Raw genomic sequence first — 19,686 nt, forward strand, 5'->3', positions numbered from 1 at the left:
CAGAAAAAGTTGTTCTAACAGTAAAGTTTATAGTAATACTTGTTTACCTCAAGAAGCAAGAAAAATCTCAAATAAACAGCCTAAACTTACACCTAAAGTAACTAGAAAAAGAAGAGCAAAGAAAACCCCAAACAAGTAGAATTAAAGAAATAATAAACTTTAGAGAAGAAATAAATTATATAATTTTTTTTTAAAAAGCCAATAGAACAGATCAGTGAAACCAGGGCTTTATTCTTGAAAAAAGTCAGTAAGATTGATTAATCTCTAGACAGACTCCTCAGGAAAAAAAGGAGAAAGGACTCAAATAAACAAAATCACAAATGAAAGAGTAGAAATAACAACCAATACCACAGAAAAATACAATTATAAGAGAATATTTTGAAAAATTATATGCCAACAAATTGGACAACCTAGAAGAAATGGATAAATTCCTGGAAACATACAGCCTATCAACCCTGAAAAAGGAAGAAATAAGAATTTTGAACATACTGATAACCAGCAAAGAAATTGAATAATCAACAAAATAATTCTCAACAAACAACACTCCAGGGCCAGATAGCTTCACAGTGGAATTCTACCAAACATTTAAAGAATAGTTAATACCATTCCTTCTCAAACTATTCCCAAAAATAGAAAAGGAAAGAAAACTTCCAAATTCATTCTATGAGGCCAGAATTACCCTGATACCAAAATCACATAAAGACACCACTTAAATAAAGGGAACTACAGGCCAATATCCCTGATAAACATAGATGCAAAAATTCTCAATAAAATACAAACAAACTGAATCCAACAGTACATTAAAAAATCATTCATCATGATCAAGTCAGATTCATTCCTGGGTTGAAAGGGTGGTTCAATATCTGCAAATCAATCAGTGTGATACATCACATCAATAAGAGAAAGGATAAGAACCATATGATCATTTCAATATATGCAGAAAAAGAATTTGAAAAAGTACAACATCCATTCATGCAAAACAACAACAACAACAACAACAGCAAAGTAGGTTTTAAAGGAACATATCTCAATGTAATAAAGGTCACATATGAAAAACCCACAGCTAACATCATCTTTAAGAGGGAAAAACTGAGAGCTTTCCCCCTAAGATCAGGAACAAGACAAGAAATCCATTCTCACCAGTTTTTTTTTTGCAACATAGTGCTGGATATCCTAGCCACAATAATCAGACAACAAAAAGAAATAAACAACATCCAAATCGGTAAGGAAGAAGTAAAACTCTCATTATTTGCAGATGACATGATACTCTTAAATATGTTGCGTTTTTGTATACCAATAATGAAGCAGCAGAAAGAGAAATTAGGAAAGCAATCCTATTTACAATTGCACCAAAAATAATATTACAATTAGGAATACACTTAAGCAAATAGTTGAAAGACCTGTTCTCTGGAAACTATAAAATATTGATGAAAGAATTTGAAGATGACACCAAGAAATGGAAAGACATTCCATTGCTCATGGATTGGAAAAACAAATATTATTAAAATGTCTATTCTACCCAAAACAATCTACACATTTAATGCCATCTCTATCAAAAAACAATGTTTTTCACAAAACTTGAGCAAACAATCCTAAAATTTGTATGGAATCATAAAAACCACCAAATAACCAAAGCAACCTTGGAAGAGAAAAGCAAAGTTGGAGGCAATTCCAGACTTCAAGTTATATTACAAAGCTGCAGCATTCTTTTTTTTTTCATTTTTCTTTTAGCACTGTAATATGTAGTTTTTAATAAATAATTTCATAACAATTGAATTAATAAATAAAATATGTTTTTCCTTAATATTTCTTCAAAGGCAGAGCTATAATTTGCAAATAATTCTACTTGATAAACTTTTAAAGATAGATTATTTTCTTGCTTTAACTTATCCACATGTGATACATAATAGATTGACGATTTGTAGTGTCATGCATAGAGATGATTTCTGTAGAACATCTGGGTCATTTCCTTGAGAAGAAATGCAGAACAATATTCTCTCTGGCTATTTCAGGTAAAAGTGATATTTTTAAAAAATCTCTGAGCTTTCTAATAGTTCTATTTCATATTAAGTAATTATCATCTATCTGGAATGCTCCAAGATTGTGAACTAGACTGAAGAACACAGGAGATCTGCCATGCCAGTTACTTTGTAAAACGTGGTAGAAAAAGACTCATGGTTATTTGTCTCGGGAATTCACAAATAATGCAGATTGTCTTGATAAGCCATTTCCTTTGTGATTGAATGCTTTCTCATTAAAATGTAAAAATGCTAATGCAATGGAAAGTTTAATTTAAGAAGCAGCACTCATAATATTTCATTTATTACTCCAAATTCTTTTTCATCTTAACATGTTCAAAATGTAGTTGAAAAAATTCTATCACAGTAAACAATTGATACAATCACCCAAGTAACTTAAAAATAAAATATATTGCATGCTATTGTTACCTTTTTGTAATTTTGTAAAATATTCTGTGTATTTTATAAAAATACACCCTTTTTATTTGAGACTCTATTAATTAACTGTGAAGACAAATTTTCTCTTTGATTTTCCAAGAAATTCCCTTGTGACATCTATGCTTTTGATCAAAGACAAAGTACATGGATGACTTAAGAACAAGGTGACCTCCTTTTCTTCTATTTTAATCATTACACACATATCTTTGTGGAAAACCATCAAATAGACCTCATTATTTATTGGATCCCACTGTTATTCTTCTTATTCTAGTTAAATGAGTTACTGGCACTCAGAGGAAGATTAAAAATATTCTGTATAATGTATTTGTTTCTAAGGCAATACGCCAGGTCATTCCTTGAACTCTATAGAAGTTAGTTAATAATAATAAATTATTATTAAGATGTACTTAATGATGTTCTACACCAGCAACTCTATTTCTAAAAAGGACAGAGTCACATTTGTAGCTTTTAATACAGTCAGCTTTTTTTAGAAAAAGATTTAGATTCACATGAGTTGGCTGCTGCTGAGGTAGCAGAATTTAGTTTGTTGAACTTAATCATAATCAGGCTGGGCAGGGTCAGGAAAAAGAAGTGTTAGAGTCTGTTCTTCCTTAGTTAGAAAGCAGAGTGAAATATCCAGGCAAGAAGATATCCATAACAAATGCCAACTTCAAATAGCAAAGCTTTCACACAGGGATTGCAAGATGGTCTGAGATTAGGAGACATGTTTTATGAAATCAGTAATATCCGAGCTTACTTCTTCGGTTGTGGCAATTTCCCATTATCTGTATTAATGTATTGGGGTTCATACTAAGGGAAATTTTTGAGTTCTTTCTAAAACTGGCTGCTCCTCTCATTTATTTCCAGACTTCAGGACATTTACACTTTATTGATAATAACTGTGGTTTTTAAATAATAAAGGAAATGGTGAATTAGAAAGCAACTGAAAAGGTAACAATGGCATGCAATATATTTTATTTTTAAATTACTTTGGAATGGATATATTTTTACATATTCTCTTTTACAGTCAATCATTCCAGAGTTAGATATTTATATGATGCATCTGTATTTCCAGAAACACAGGACAAATTTACCTTGATCTATTTTTTTATAAACATATATCTTGTTGGAAGTAAAATTTTAGTCATTTATTTTGTTGAGACCTACACAGACAAAAAAGTCTTTTACAAGTATCTTCTTTGGTTTACGAAACAGACAATGTCCTTTCCTAGTAAAGTCTAGGAAAAGCAAACCTTTTTTTCTAAATTATATATTTTTAACCTGTGTGGCAATTTTCTGTGATTGCATCTGAATAAAGCCTCTCCTCTGAGTGTCTTGTTCAACTATTTATACATTCATTCTGTTCACTAAATAAACATTTGAGTCACTACCATAAGCTTTCAAGCAGGTATATGCTAACTGCTGGGAAAATAAAGATTAATTATATAAGATCTCAATCATAAAAGAGCCCACAGTGGGATGAAGAAGATAGGCACCTAAACAGATAATAGTAATTCATTCTGTTAAATGCAAAGATTAAAAGAAAATTGACTACTGAAAATAGTGAAGGATATGCCAGAAAAAAACTTCATAAATCCCCAAATTCTTGAGTAATTTTTATAGCATATTACTTCTCCCATAAAATGCAGCAAAGAATAATGATCAGTTTGGCAACAACTCTAGAGCCACTTTTAATAACTAGAAAGTTGGATGTTTGCATTATAATACAAAAATCATTTGTATATATTGGAGGCCTGGGTATTGAGAAAATGGTTAGATTAGATTGGGACTTATTGGTGGTTATCTGCTTGTAGTCTTGAGATATAATATGGTTCAAGTAAGCAGTGAATAGTATATAATATTTTATAGATTCATCCATATTACTGTGTGTACCAGTAGTTTGTTCCCTTTTGTTGCTGAAGATTATTCTATTGTATTCCATAGAGATAACAATTCGTTTAACCATTCATCTGTTGATGAATATTTGGATTTAGAATATTAAAATAGAGCTGTTATAAAAGTTCCTGTACAATTCTTTGTGCATGCACATGTTCTTATTGCTCTTGATTAAATACCCAAGAGCATTACAAGAAACTGCCAAACTGCACCATCATTGGCAGCATTATTATCATTTGTGGAGGACTCACTTTATGCTGGTTACTATTCTATATGCTAAACATTTTACAAAAATATTGGCACTAAATTCTTGGAGCAACTCTAGTTGGTGGATATCATTCTGTTTATTTTACCAGTGAAGAAACTGAGATTCAGAGAAACAAAGTCATGTGCCTAAGCTTACACAGCTAATAATTGTGAGGTTGAGATTTGATTCTTACGTGTTCTGAATCTAGAATCTGTATTGCAACAGGAGCATTCAACTAGTGTCATTCCTGGCTTTAGCTTTTGAAATTTTGAAGATTTATGAGTGAAATTAAATTTTCAATTTTTCTTGATGGTTGCTTGTGAGAACTGGTTATTTGCCAGTTACTGAACTTAGGGAACTACAATGACTTTGATTTTATTTATTTAATTTATTTATTTATTTATTTATTATTTATTTATTTAATTTATTATCTAATTAGCAGTAACACCAATTAAGTGATTAAGCAACAATATATGCAGCTCAGTATGTCATTTGCTTGTGGTTGATGTTTATGAAGAGATAATTATAGGCTAAATATATATATTAAATAATATATATTTAATATAATAAATTAATATATATATTAATTTATTTGACAGAGAGCACAAACACAGGGAACAGCAGAGGGAGAAGAAGCAGGCTCCCCACTGAGAAGGGAGGCCAACATGGGGCTTGATCCCAGGACCCTGGGATCATGACTTGAGCTGAATGCCAATGCTTAATCGACTGAGCCATGCAAGCACCCTGGCCAAATATTGAAGTTAAACAAATTAAAGAGGGGAATTGAAATTTGGAAGTGGTTTACAACTTTGACATGAATGAAGCTACCAATGCAAGCAAATGGTGCAACTTTTTAATAAATATTAAATCTAGTATATATATATGTATATATATGTGTGTATATATATGTGTATTTATATGTATATAAAGATTATTTGGCATGTGAGAGATTCAGGAGAGCAAATGGTGTAAATATGATGGCCTGAGAAATAGGAGAGCTGATGGTTTAAGTTCCAGTTTGAAAGCCAGCAGGCTCAAGACCCAAGAAGAGCTGATTTTTTAGTTCTAGTCTGAAGATAGGACCAATGTCCCAATCAATCAGTCAGGCAGGATGAGATCCTTCTGACTCAACCTTTGTGTTCTTTTCAGATCTTTAGTTGATTGGATGAAACTTACACACATTAAGGAAGGCAGTATGCTTTACTAACTCTACTGATTCAAATGTTAATTTCATCCAGAAATACCTTTTCAGAAGAAACACAGAATAATGTTTGACCAAATGTGTGGGTACCCTGTGACCTAATCAACTTGACACATAAAATTAACTATTACAACTGTATTCTTTGTCAATATGACATCCTTTCACATAGCCTTAAACCATACTTAATCTCCAAATAAGGACAATAACAAGATAATACTTTCACTTGACATGATACAACTATCCTGTGTACAACCAAAAACACACTAAATTCTTCACAAGAAAGTGAGGTAAAGTCCTTGAGTGATGTTTACTCTTGTCCTTGATATACCAGAACTTAAATATTATAATGTATAAATAACAATACTTAAATATTATACTAAAAAAGTCAATACATCATATGTTACATGATAAGAAAATAAGAGAGGAAAAAAACAAAGATAAGTGCTAAACATACACTAACACACATTCATAAAAAAGGAAAAGGGAAATACTAAAGGCAATTATAGTCTTTGTTCCTGTAACTGGCCACTAGGTCACAGTTGGTATTTATAGGTAGTTTCTTCTACTACCCATTCTGTATTTTTTTAACCCATTCTGTATTCTTTTTTGCCTTAGGAAACACTTCAGCTAGTCGTAGTTCTTTACTTAGTGGAGTGACCCAAACTCCCATTCCTGAAAGTACTGTGCCATTAGTAGTCTTGCCTTGACTAGGTTGTTATAGTTTTCATTGACCTTAATCCCAGGGCATGGTAACACTAAGAGGCACCCTAAGGGATCTCCTGTATTCCAGAAATACTCTTCTTGTTTCCATTGTGGAATAGTATCAAATTTCCCCTTAGTAAGCAGGAATTATCAACCCAGCCAGTAGTTACTGCTTTTGATTCAGGAGCATTAAGGAAGCCAAAGTGGCAAGCCGGCAGTCATAACTTTCAGTTCAATGAAATCACTGTTGTGTCTCCTGACAGAAGCATTCCTCCTTTTGGAGCTAAAATCTCTAGGCCAGCAGATCATAAGGTTGCAGAAACAGGAAGCAAACATTTTGCTAGTACGTCACTAGGAGTAATAGTGAGCAGTACTTCTACTACTTCTATTTTTTATTGCTAAATCTGTAAATCCTGGCTATGGAAGAAATAGCACCGTATATTGAATGCTTATTCAGAGCATATACAGAATTCTGGATAACCAGCCCTGAAAGGTATTATCACCTTGTTGGTTCAGTAACTGAGTTTTCAAAAGGTTGTTCCATTATTCTATTGACAGCTACTTGAGGATGGTGGTGAACATGGTAAGATCAGTGAATTCCACGAGCATACGCTCTTTGTTGCATTTCATTTACTGTGAAGTAAATGATGGAAGTGATCCAATGTAATAAAACTGCCACCAGATAGCTAGCTCCCCACCCTAGGGAATAATGCTATATTGGGGACTCAGTGTTGGGTCTCTGTTGTTGGCAGATTGGGCACTCAGCAGTGGCTGTGGTCAGGTTGACCTTGGTGAATTGAAGTACATGTTGCTGAGCCTGTGTATAATCTGCATCTCTGCAATTACATGCACTTTGTTATTGAGCAAAGTGACCAACCAGGTGTACTGCTTGAAATTTTGCCCATTTAGAAGATTTCCCTTCACTATTATCCTTTCAGGATGTCCCAGAAAGGGGGTGTAATACAGTAACTGTCCAATTACAGGTGATGCCTACAAATCATGCAGAAGCATCTGCAAACCAGGCTCAAGTCTTCTCTTCCTCTTCAACTGATCATAGGGAGCTCCACATGAGACCATATGTACTGGTTGGGAGAGAGAAGGTAGTGTGGCAGAAATTGGGACTGGGGCATTTGGAATACTTTTTCATGTAACTTACTTGTATCTTGGGGGTTTGCTTAGCCCAACTCGTATAGGACTTCCATTTAAAGAAGGAGTGCTGCTGTGTATGCCCAGCTTTACAGCTTGGTGAGTCAAATAACACTCAATTCAGATGGACAGCTGAGGTTGCATGGTAATTTGGTGGCCCATGATTAAATGTTTATTTTCTACTAAGGCCCAATAGCAGGCCAAGAGCTTTTTTTCTCAAAAGGGAAGTAGTTATCCACAGAAAATGACAGGGATTTTTTCCCAAAATCCTCAGACTCTTTTCTGCAATTTACCTATAGGAGCTTGCTGGAGGCTCCTAAAAGCCTCTCTACCACCGACACTTCAAGCACCATTGGATCTGAGCAGTCATATGGCCCAACTGGCAAAGAAGCTTGCATAGAAGCCTGGACCTATTACAGAGCATTCTCTTATTCTGGACTCCACACCAAACTAGCAGGTTTTAGGGTCATTCAGTAAATGAACTTGACAAATACACCTAAATGAGGACAGTTGCCATCAAAATCCAAAAGGCCCACTAAGCATTGCTCCTCTTTTCTGGTTGTGGGAGAGTCAGATGTAATAACTTTTTTTTTTAATTTTTTTTAATTTTTTTATTGTTATGTTAATCACCATATATTACATCATTAGTTTTTGGTGCAGTGCAGATGTAATAACTTAATTTTAACTTTAGAAGGGATATCTTGACATGCTCCACACCACTGGACTCCTAGAAATTTTACTGATGTAGAAAGACTCTGAATTTCTTGAGATTTATATCCTACCTCTGACACAATAACATCTTAACAATAAGACTAGAGTAGTTGCTAATTTTACTCCCTAGGTCCCATCAGCAAAATCCTGAGGCAATGGACCAGTGTTATATCTTGTGGAAGAGAAAGGCAATCAAGATCCTTGTGAACTAAATTATTACATATTGCTAGATAGTTGATATACCCTTTCAGTAAGACAGAAAGATGCATTTCTGGCTTTGCCCCCTGAATGAAAACAGCTTATGCTGATCTTTATTAGAAGAGATGGAGAAAAAGGCATTTGTCAGATCAGTAGCTGCATAGAAGGTAATAGGGAATGTGATAATTAGCTTAAGTAATGAAACCATATCTGATATAACAGCTGCAATTGGAGTCACCACCCACTTAAGCTTATAGTAATCCATGGTTATTCTCCAAGATCTACCTGTCTTCTGTACAGACCAAATAGGCAAGTAAAATGGGGATGTGGTGGGAATCACCATTCCTGCATCTTTCAGGTCATTGATGATATTACTAATGTCATCAATCCCTCCAGGAATGCAGTTTTGCATTTGGTTTACTATTTAGCTAGGTAGAAGCAGTTCTGGTGCCTTCTATTTGGCTTTTCCCACCATAATATCCTTCACTCCACAGGCCAGAGAACCAGTGTGGGGAATATGTCAGATGTTGGATATATCTAATTCAATTGTTCAGTTTGGAGCTAGGTAAATTACCAGAGGATGGATTCAGGGAACCACTGGACCCACTGTGAGATGAACATGAGCTAAAATTCTATTGATTATCCAACTTCCACAAGTCCTTACTCTATTGGTGGAGCACAATGACATTTTGAGTCTCTTGGAATTTAGAGCCATTGTCCAGCAGTTTCTGAAAGGTCTGATGAGTCCCTTTTCCCCTATGCACTCTTATCTTAGTAAATAGTCATAGATACCTTTGGGGGATGTTGAGAGAAAAAAGATTAAGAAAATAAATTTTGACAATGTACTGGGGTCTTTCTTCAAGGTAACCCAGTCTCCCCTTTATTCAAGGGCTTTTAGGTATGTATATTGTCTGATATCTGGGAATTGTTTGAGGGTCCATAACTGTGTTTACGAATCAAGTTATGCTTTTGTTCACTTGACCTAGAATTTTTCTACTTATAAGATCAAGCAGTAATTTAGTAGGTTTCTTATCTATTTAACTTCTATGAACATCATGATCAACTAGCCAATGCCACAGTTCTGTGCAAATCAGACAGTTCTGATCACTGTTTTGACTCCACTGCCTAATATGGTAACTATGTCACATTGCCTTTGGTGACTGAGTGCCACCACTTGACCCTACCACCATGGGATTTGGTTACTCCCATTACATTAAGTTTCCCAGTTCAGTGACTGCAGTTCCCACTGCAAGATCTGGCCTACAGAGATGAACAATCACAGCACTTTTTAAGGATGCTGAGGATACTTTCACAAATATAGTTCTCACAGTTATGGTGAAATGTGTGTCATATGGGTCCTCCTAATGTGGACGAGTAGTTCTTATGTGACAAATTCACTCTAACATTCCAATATCCCCATGACTTTGAGTCTCTCCCCCTATATTAAACTAAGGCAGGTCTGGCACTTCCACTCATTCTTAGTGGGGCATCTTTTGATCCATGATTCAGCCAACTAACCCAAAAAACTGTTAGAGTTCTTCTAACTCCTTGAGCTACAACATTAAATGCAGAATCTCTGCTTAGTGAACATATATCAATAAATTTGGTCTGATACAACTTTATTTTTCTTCCACCATTATCTTACTTCCTTAGGATCCATTCCCACATGGTCCCAAGATTTATGTCATATAAAATAAAAAAAATTCAAGTAGTTCTTTTGGAGCATAGCACAACTTCTCATGGGTCATATTTTGTACCTCACCTTTAGGGGCCTGCTGGAAATTGAGTCTGGTTATAAGTCTGGAAGCAAAGAGGGGTAGTATGGGTGGGTCTTGAGAAGTATCAGCATCATTTTGCAGGGCAACAAACTCCACTAGAGGTGCTTCCACTAGCAAAGAAAACTCATCAGAATTTAGGGACTCAATATTCCCAACTTCATAAGTATCCTTTTACCTGTCTGCATTTCAACTTTTAGGACACCATTCTTTGCCAGTCAATGCCCTCACTGAAATCATAATCATCCTATGAGGCTGGGAATTCAAATTGTGTTGTGATTCAGTCAGATGCAGGATGAAATTCTGGGGTTGATTTTCAGCAATATAAGCCCTGTGGCTACAGAAGATATAGCTTTTATTTTTTATATGTTTTTAAGTTTTTATTTATTTATTTGAAAGAGACAGAGAGTGCACATGAGTCAGGGGGATGAAGAGCAGAGTGTGAGGAAGCAGACTCTTCGCTGAGCAGGGTGCCTGATGCAGGGTTCAATTTCAGGACTCTGAGATCATGACCTGAGCTGAAGGCAGATGCTTAACCAACTGAGCCACCCAGGTGCCCCTGAGATATCTCCTTTAAAGCACATATAGAGTATTTCAGATCATTTGTGTGGCATTTGATCTGGGAATTCATATCCTTGAGCTTTTTTCCCCTCACTTTGTCCAGAGACATTAAGAGCAATTAGCCAATCTCATTATATTATTTAGTTAAAACTATTCAAAAGTATTATGTACATAGTCACATAGCTTCTTATTGTAAGTGGTTGATTAGGATTAACCAATGGTGATATTTTGCATATCTACATTACTAGATCACACCATAGATTATCAGTGCTCTCTTAGGAGTGGTCAGTAACATCTATACACGTACTCAGATTAGAGAGCCAATTCCAGAGCCAATTCAGAAAGCTCATCCTTAAAATTCTGTTGTCATTGAACCACTCTCAGTACTAAAACTGTACTATTCAGTGTTCAACCTGGAAGGAGCTGAGGGACTATCAGCTCAACAATTTTTGAGGAACTGAATCCTGTCAAGAACTATGTAAGTGGGCTTGGAAGTATACCTTTGCTTAATCAAGTTTTCATATGAGAATGGAGCCCTTGCTAACACCTTGCTTGCAGTCTTGTGACACACTCTAAAGCAAAAGACCCAGCTACATGGTGCTTAGATTCCTAACCCATGATTATTGCAAGAGAAAGAGTGTTTTTTTAAGCCACTAAGTTTTAGGGTATTTTTTTTTTAATGCAACAAGAGATAATTAATGCAAGGCCATATGCCAATATGCAGTCTGGAATTCACATTGCTTGTCTGAAAAAACTTAAATAGAGAATTCATTCTGAAGAAATCCAAGCTTGATACTGTGTCATGAAACTGGTAGAAAAAAATGCAAATTTCCTCCAGAGGAAGACAGCTTCAACACAGGGCTCAAAAAGACAGATGAAGCTGTAAGAAACATGAACTTATAGACAAAACAGAATATCCTAAAAGGAAATAAACCTTATGAATTACTGTAATCAGAAAAAAAATTGAATAGAATCAGACCTACCAAGATTTGACAGAAGGTTTTATTAAATATTGTAAATAGAGTCAGTATGCTAAATATGTTTTAAGAAGATAAAGCCTTGAAAATACTAACAAAAGTCAATGTGGATGACTATAATGCTTATTATAAGATTTTAAAAACTAATAAAAGAAAACTTCTAGAACTGAAGATTTTAATTGCTAAAATAAAATATCAACAAGCTGGTCAAATATCAGATTAGATACATCTGAAAATATAATCAGTAACCTGGAAAGTAGAACAAAAAAATTAGTCAGAAAGCAGAACATAGAATCAAAGAGGTTAAAAAATAATATGAAAGAAAATTTAAAAGATGTATATATGTAGAATGAATAACAAGATTCAGTATAGATTGAAAGGGGATGCAAAAAAGAGAGACAACGAAGATTTGGGTAGGAGCAATATATTAAGAGCTAAGTGTTGAAAAATTGCCAAAATAATTATGACAGAAAAATAGTAATAAATGGCAAGAGGAAAGGAAATATTACTTTCAAAGTTTTGAGGAAAAATAACTACTAAACAATAACTTTATATGTAACAAAAAAAATAATTAAGTCAACTAAAAACATTTTACAGGCAAACAATAAAATAATTATGATGCACAAATTTTCACTAAAATAACTATTAAAAGATGTATTTCAGGTGGATAAAAATTGAACGAAATAATATTAGGGTGTAAGAAGCGATGGTGTGCAAAGAAATTAATAAACATGAGTTGATTTGACTGTGCATTGCGTATACAAGATGAATAATGATAAGGACTAGGTATAAATGGTTGATAAAATAGGGGAAATAAAATTCTAGGCCATAAATCTGCATTATTTTTGCACAGAGTTGAACAAGTACATAGTGAAAATTTCTGTATGTTTTGCTCCAATAAACGTCAAGGTTTCTCATAACTGGAGTGATTGGTTCTGGGATTCTTACCACTCCTAGTCTCTCCTGGTTTCCCTGAAAATTTACGGTGTTGATATCTCAAGACATTTATGTAGATTTCCCACCATACCATATTCCAAGTACAAAATTTGGGAATCTCTGTTCTAGACAAAAATAACCAACAGGACGGGGGTGGAGCATACCTGGATTTAAATTCTATTGTACTTTTATTGTAAAAGTGATTGTCAGGGTGCCTGTGTAGCTCAGTCAGTTAGGCATCTGACTCTTGATTTCAGCTCAGGTCATGATCTCAGGGTCTTGAGATCAAGCCCCAGGTCAGGCTTTGTGCTCAGCAGGGAGTATCCTTGAAATTCTTTCTCCTTTTTCTCTGCCCCTCACCTACCTCTCTCTAAATAAAATCTTTAAAAGTGATGGTCAATACATTTAATATATTTAGACTTAACTAAGTATCCTCGTTAAAACCAAAAGTAATAATCAAAAAATTAAAATAGAATGCAGAACATTTATATGTTAAAGTAAAATTTAAAAAAACACCTCGATCAAATTAAGTATTAGACAAGAAGAGAGGGTAAATTAAATCAATGCCTGGTAACAAATCAATAATCATAATAAATAACAGTAGATCAAACTCAACTAAAAGGGATAAAATGTCAAACTGGACTTTATTTATTTATTTATTTATTTATTTATTTATTTATTATATTCTGTTAGTCACCATACAGCACTTCATTTGTTCCTGCTGTAGTGTCCATGATTCATCATTTGTGCACAACACCCAGTACTCCTTGTAATATGTGCCCTCTTTAATACCCATCACCTGCCTTACCCATCCCCCACCCCCTTCCCCTCTGAACCCCTCCCATCTAGAACCCTCAATTTATTTCTCAGAGTCCATAGTCTCTCATGGTTCACCTCCCCCTCTGATTTCACCCCCTTCATTTTTCTCTTCCTTTTCCTAATGTCCTCCATGCTATTCCTTACGTTCCACATATGAGTGAAACCATATGATAATTGTCGTTCTCTACTTGACTTTTTCACTTAGCATAATCCCCTCCAATTCCATCCATGTCAATGAAAATGGTAGGTATTCATCCTTTCTGAAGGCTGAGTACTATTCAATTGTATATATGGACCACATTTTCTTTATCCATTCATCTGTTGAAGGGCATCTCAGCTCTTTTCATAGTTTGGCTATTGTAGATATTACTACTATGGACATTGGGGTGCATGTGCCCCTTCTTTTCACTACATCTGTATCTTAGGGATAAATACCCAGTAGTGCAATTGCTGGGTCATAGGGTAGCTCTAGTTTTAACTTTTTGAGGACCCTCTATACTGTTTTCCAAAGTGGCTGTAACAACTTGCATTCCTACCAACAGTGTAAGAGGGTTCCCCTTTCTCCACATCCTCGACAACATTTGTTGTTTCTTGCCTTGTCAATTTTTGCCATTCTAACTGGTGTAAGGTGGTATCTCAATATGGTTTTGATTTGAATTTCCCTGGTGACTAATAATGTTGTTTTTTCATGTGTCTGTTAGCCATTCGTATGTCTTCTTTGGAGAAATGTCTGTTCATGTCTTCTGCCCATTTTTTTGACTTGATTATTTGTTTTTTGGGTGTTGAGTTTGAAAAGTTCTTTATAGATCTTGGACACCAGCCCTTTATATGAAATATCATTTGAAAATATCTTCTCCCATTCCATAGGTTGCCTCTTTGTTTAGTTGACTGCTCCTTGTCTGTGCAGAAGCTTTTTATCTTGATGAAGTCCCAAAAGTTCATTTTCACTTTTGTTTTCCTTGCCTTAGGAGACATGTATTGAAAGAAGTTGCTGTGGTCAATGTCGAATAGGTTACTGCCTATGTTCTCCTCTAGGATTTTAATGGATGCCTGTCTCACACTGAGGTCTTTCATCCATTTAGGGTTTATCTTTGTGAATGGTATAAGAGGATGGTCGAGTTTCATTCTTCTGTATATAGCTGTCCAATTTTCCCAACACCATTTATTGAAGAGACTTTTTTCCCACTGGGCTCTCTACTCTGTTCTGTTGATCTATGTCTCTGTTTTTATGCCAGTACCATGCTGTCTTGGAGATCACAGCTTTGTAATATAGCTTGAAATCAGGCAACATGATGCCCCCAGCTTTGTTTTTCTTTTTCAACATTTCCTTGGCGATTCGGGGTCTTTTCTGGTTCCATACAAATTTTAGGATTGTTTGTTCCAGCTCTTTGAAAAATGCCATTGGTATTTTGATTGGGATGGTGCAGAAAAAGCATTTGACAAAATACAGCATCCTTTCCTGATTAAAACTCTTCACAGTGTAGGGATAGAGGGAACATTCCTCTAATTAATAAAAAGCCATCTATGAAAAGCTCACAGTAAATATCAGTCTTAATGGGGAAAAGTTGAGAGCCTTTCCCTTAAGATCAGGAACACAACAAAGATTCCCACCCTCCCCACTATTGTTCAATATATTACTAGAAGTCCTAGCATCAGCAATCAGACAACAAAAAGAAACAAAAGGTATTAAAATTGGCAAAGAAGAAGTCAAACTCTTTCTCTTCACAGATGACATGATACTTTATGTGGAAAATCCAAAAGACTCCACCCTCAAATTACTAGAACTCATACAGCAATTCACTAATGTGGCAGGATACAAAATCAATGCACAGAAATCAGTTGCTTTCCTATACACTAACAATGTAATTGTAGAAAAAGAAATTAGGGAATCAATTTCATTTACAATAGCACCCAAAAACATAAGATACCTTGAAATAAACCTAACCAAAGAGATGAAGCATCTGTACTCTATAAACTATAGAACACTCAGGAAAGAAATTGAAGAACACACAAAAAGTTGGAAAAATATTCCATGCTCATGGACTGGAACAATAAACATTGTTGAAATGTCTATGCTGCCTAGAGCAATCTGTACTTTCAAACTGGATTTTAAAAACATTCATTAAAACACATTTACTTTTTGAAACCATAGAAATATGGAAAGAAAATAATATCAAAGTTACAGAGCAAGTATGTAACAAATACCAAAAAAATGGGGTTCTAACGTTAATATCAGATAAAATAGACATGAAGGAAAAACACACTATTAAAAAAAAAAAGCACTATTCTTATGTTGGCCATTACTTAATGCTAAGAAGCATAATCTTCAAAAAAGTTATTAAAATTGTGAGCTTGCTTATATCAAATGATGTAGACTTAAAATACATAAAGATAAATTTGATTATAAAATGAAATTATAAATCTGCAAATATTTTATGATGATTAAAGACAAATTTTCCATTAATTGATCCATCGGTCAAAAATGGCAAGGTTTATAGAAGACACAATTAATAAAATAAAAATTAATCTAATTAGTATATGTAGAAACTGCAACCCCCATTTGCAGAATTCATGTTTATTTAGAATTCATAGAAAACTTACACAAATGACGATGAAACTATCCATAGAACAAATCGAATGTAAACCAAAGAGATTTTACTATATGGGCAACACCACATTCTTCCACAACAGTATAATAAATTAGAAACTGATAACAAAAATGTAGGTGAAATTTCTACACATTCAAAAATTTAAACCTCTCTTCTAAGTAAAACACAGGATGAAAAAAATAATGAAGAAATTTTTGAATATTAAAAACTAAACTATAATTAAAATACTATATGTAAAATCTGATAGAGAATATATTATTAGATGCATGTTAGCAATGAAAAAAACAAGGATTTAAATGTTTAATTTAATAATTGAGAAAAAATGATGACATAAACCACAAAGATGAAGATGAAGTATTATAATAATATCTTAAAACACTAAAGTTTATAAATAATTACTAAAGTAGCTACAAAACGAAAATATATTTATTAACAAAGATTAAAAATGTAGACTAATTTTTGAAAACAAATGAAATAATACATAGTTAATATAAAATATAAAAGAAGATATTGCAGTAGTTATATTTTAGATTTTTAAAACTCAGAACACTGTGAGCAACTGTATGTCAATACATTCAATAAAGCATATATAATGAAATATTATCTAGAAAAATGTAATTTAATGAAACTGATCAAATAAACTTAAATCAATGTATGGCTGGATAAGTTCCTACCAGAATGATCTTACATTAGTTAATAACTTTATATTGTGGACAAAATAATACAAAGAAGTTAAGACACTAGTGAATGAATAGGCAGGAAGACTCTGAAAGAAATTTGATACTTGAATTAAAATGATGGGATTATCATCATGGTGTAACAGAGAGTGTATTTGTCATCCCTCCTGAAATAACAACAAAATATGGATACAATTTATTAAACAACAGCTTTTAAGACACTTGATATCAGGCAGGGGAGGGCCTGGTCTATACGAGTTGAGCTATATAATTGTATCAGCTTAATGGAGACAGTTTCCAGGACCTGGCTCAGGGAAAGGGAAGCCAAAACAAGTCCAATGAACCCCTGCATTGAGAAGATGGGGCCCAAACGGCCTAGAGTTTGAAGGATAGAATTTAAGAGATGAGAGTGTAGCACAAAGAACTCCAGATCTCTGAAGAAGGTCCCATTCAATTATTCATCTGAGTACTCATGAGCACATGCTTGTGAAGAAATGACCCAAGACCAGAAGCGAATCACACAAAAGGATTAAATGAAACAGAGGGTGCCTGGGTGGCTCAGTCATTAAGCATCTGCCTTCAGCTCAGGTCATGGTCCCAGGGTCCTGGGATTGAGTCCCATATCGGGCTCCCCGCTCAGCGGGAAGCCTGCTTCTCCCTCTCCCACTCCTTCTGCTAGTGTTCCCTCTCTTGCTGTGTCTCTCTCTATCAAATAAATAAATAAAATCTTAAAAAAAAAGAAAAAAGAAACAGAGTTCAGCACTCATACAAGGCCAAGAAAATTGCCTGTTCCCATCAGCAAAACTGGAAAGCTTCATGATCCATGGCTCACTAGGTAGTGTACAGAGAATGGTCTTGCCTCTGTAGGGGAAAAATAGCCCAAGACTGAGCACTGCCCTGGTTCTGCCTAATAAATCTTCAAAGCAAGTTTTGAAGGATTAAATTATTCTCAAGTAGCTTAACTATGTCACAGAAAAAAAAAAAGGATGAAGATTAATGTTAAATAAAAATTTCCAGAATCCCAAAAATTACATCTACAATAGTGGAATGCAATTAAAAAAAAATACCAGGTATGGCAAGAGGCAGGGAGGTAAATCGTAAATGAGAACAGAAATAAACAGAAACCAATTTAGAAATGACAGGGTTTAAGAGTAGCAGATAAGGACATAAAGATTATTATAACTGCATTACTTTAAAAAGTTAGAGACATGAAGGATAAAAAGATATAAATCAAACTTACAAAGATGAAAACTATAAATATGCTATGCAAATACACTACAGAAAGATTAGTGAATGTGGAAACATCTCAGTGCAAACTATACATATAAAACAGAAGGAAAGATAATCAAACTAGAAAATATACAGAAAAATCAGTAATCTGTGGGGCAATGTCAAGCAGCAAATTATGTGTATAGAGTCACCAAAGACAAAAGGAAGACATATATCATAAAAAAGTTATTGAAGAAATAATGGTTGAAAATTTTCCAAATTTGATGAAAATAATAAACCCACAGATCTAACTAGCTTGATGAACACCTGCAGTCAGTTAAAGGATTTGGGGTTTCCTTAAGGAAAAGACATAAAGAAGAGGTGGCAGTAGCCTACAATATTTACTTGAGTGGCACTTTGACAGGAAAGCATGTGAGAATAAGTCTCTCACAGCTGGAGACTTTCCATAGACTACTCGGTCATCACTCAGAAGGGGAAGAGGGCAACTCCCAGAGAAAAGGGAATCAGAAAGAGGGCTTGAATATCTAGGTGATGTCACTCAGCTGTGTAGCAGGGAGTCTTGGTCAAGAATTCTGAAGGGCAGCAGTGGCTTGGGGTCTTTTATAGCCCCCAAATCTGGCTAGCAGATGTTGAATACAGTGAAATGCTGTGAGTTGAAGTCTAGATTTTCTCGGGGGGGGGGGTTGTCTGTTTTGTTTAATGTTAATTTCTATTGAAAATAAGAAATTAAACTATTTTAAAAAAAATTATTTATTTACTAGAGAGAGAGGGAGAGTGAGTCGGTAGGGGGAGGGGCAGAGGGAGAAAAATCTTCAAGCCGACTCCCTGCTGAGCATGGAGCCCGGCATGGGGCTCTATTTAAAGACCCATGAGATCATGACCTGAGCCTAAACCAAAAGTCCAATTCTCAACCAACTGAGCCATCCAGACACTCCAGAAATTTAACTATTTTAATGTGGTAACAATGCAAGTCATATTCTCCTTTTCCCCAAGGCTTGCTGTGTTTTTTAGTCATTAGAAGTTGTGGTATTCTGTTTGTTTTGAGACTTTTACAAACTATTTTTACAAAGACTATTTCTTATTTTGTGTAATCACTGAAATCTCTGTTCTTTTACCTCATGTTCAGGGAATATTTTAGTAGAGATTTCCTTGAATGCCAGGAGCTATAAGAAACAGAAAGAATCAAACAACAACAAAAAGAAAAAAAAAAGGAAAGAAAAGCAAACAAACAAAATCAATCAAACAAGAACACCCAATCACATCTCCCAGTCTGCAGATTGTCTCCATTCTGTGGCCCAACATGAAAGTTTCATGTCTTTTTAAGTCTTTTTGAATATGTATCTTGCCTGAAAATACATAGAACTTTATAAATTTTCCCACACATATGATTTCTTTTGAACATCCTAATTTCCCAAAGTCTCACTCTAGTTTCTTTTCCAGACATTAGATAGTCTATTGTAAATCTCTGCCCATAATCTCTTGCCTCTGGTACTATGGATCTATAGTCATTTTGCAACTTTTAAGAGAAGTACTTGCTGCTTTTCC

Source organism: Eumetopias jubatus, unplaced genomic scaffold, assembly GCF_037043125.1.
Source record: "Eumetopias jubatus isolate StellerSeaLion01/CBP00866 unplaced genomic scaffold, mEumJub1_p1.0 scaffold_11, whole genome shotgun sequence".
NCBI classification, from domain to species: domain Eukaryota; kingdom Metazoa; phylum Chordata; class Mammalia; order Carnivora; family Otariidae; genus Eumetopias; species Eumetopias jubatus.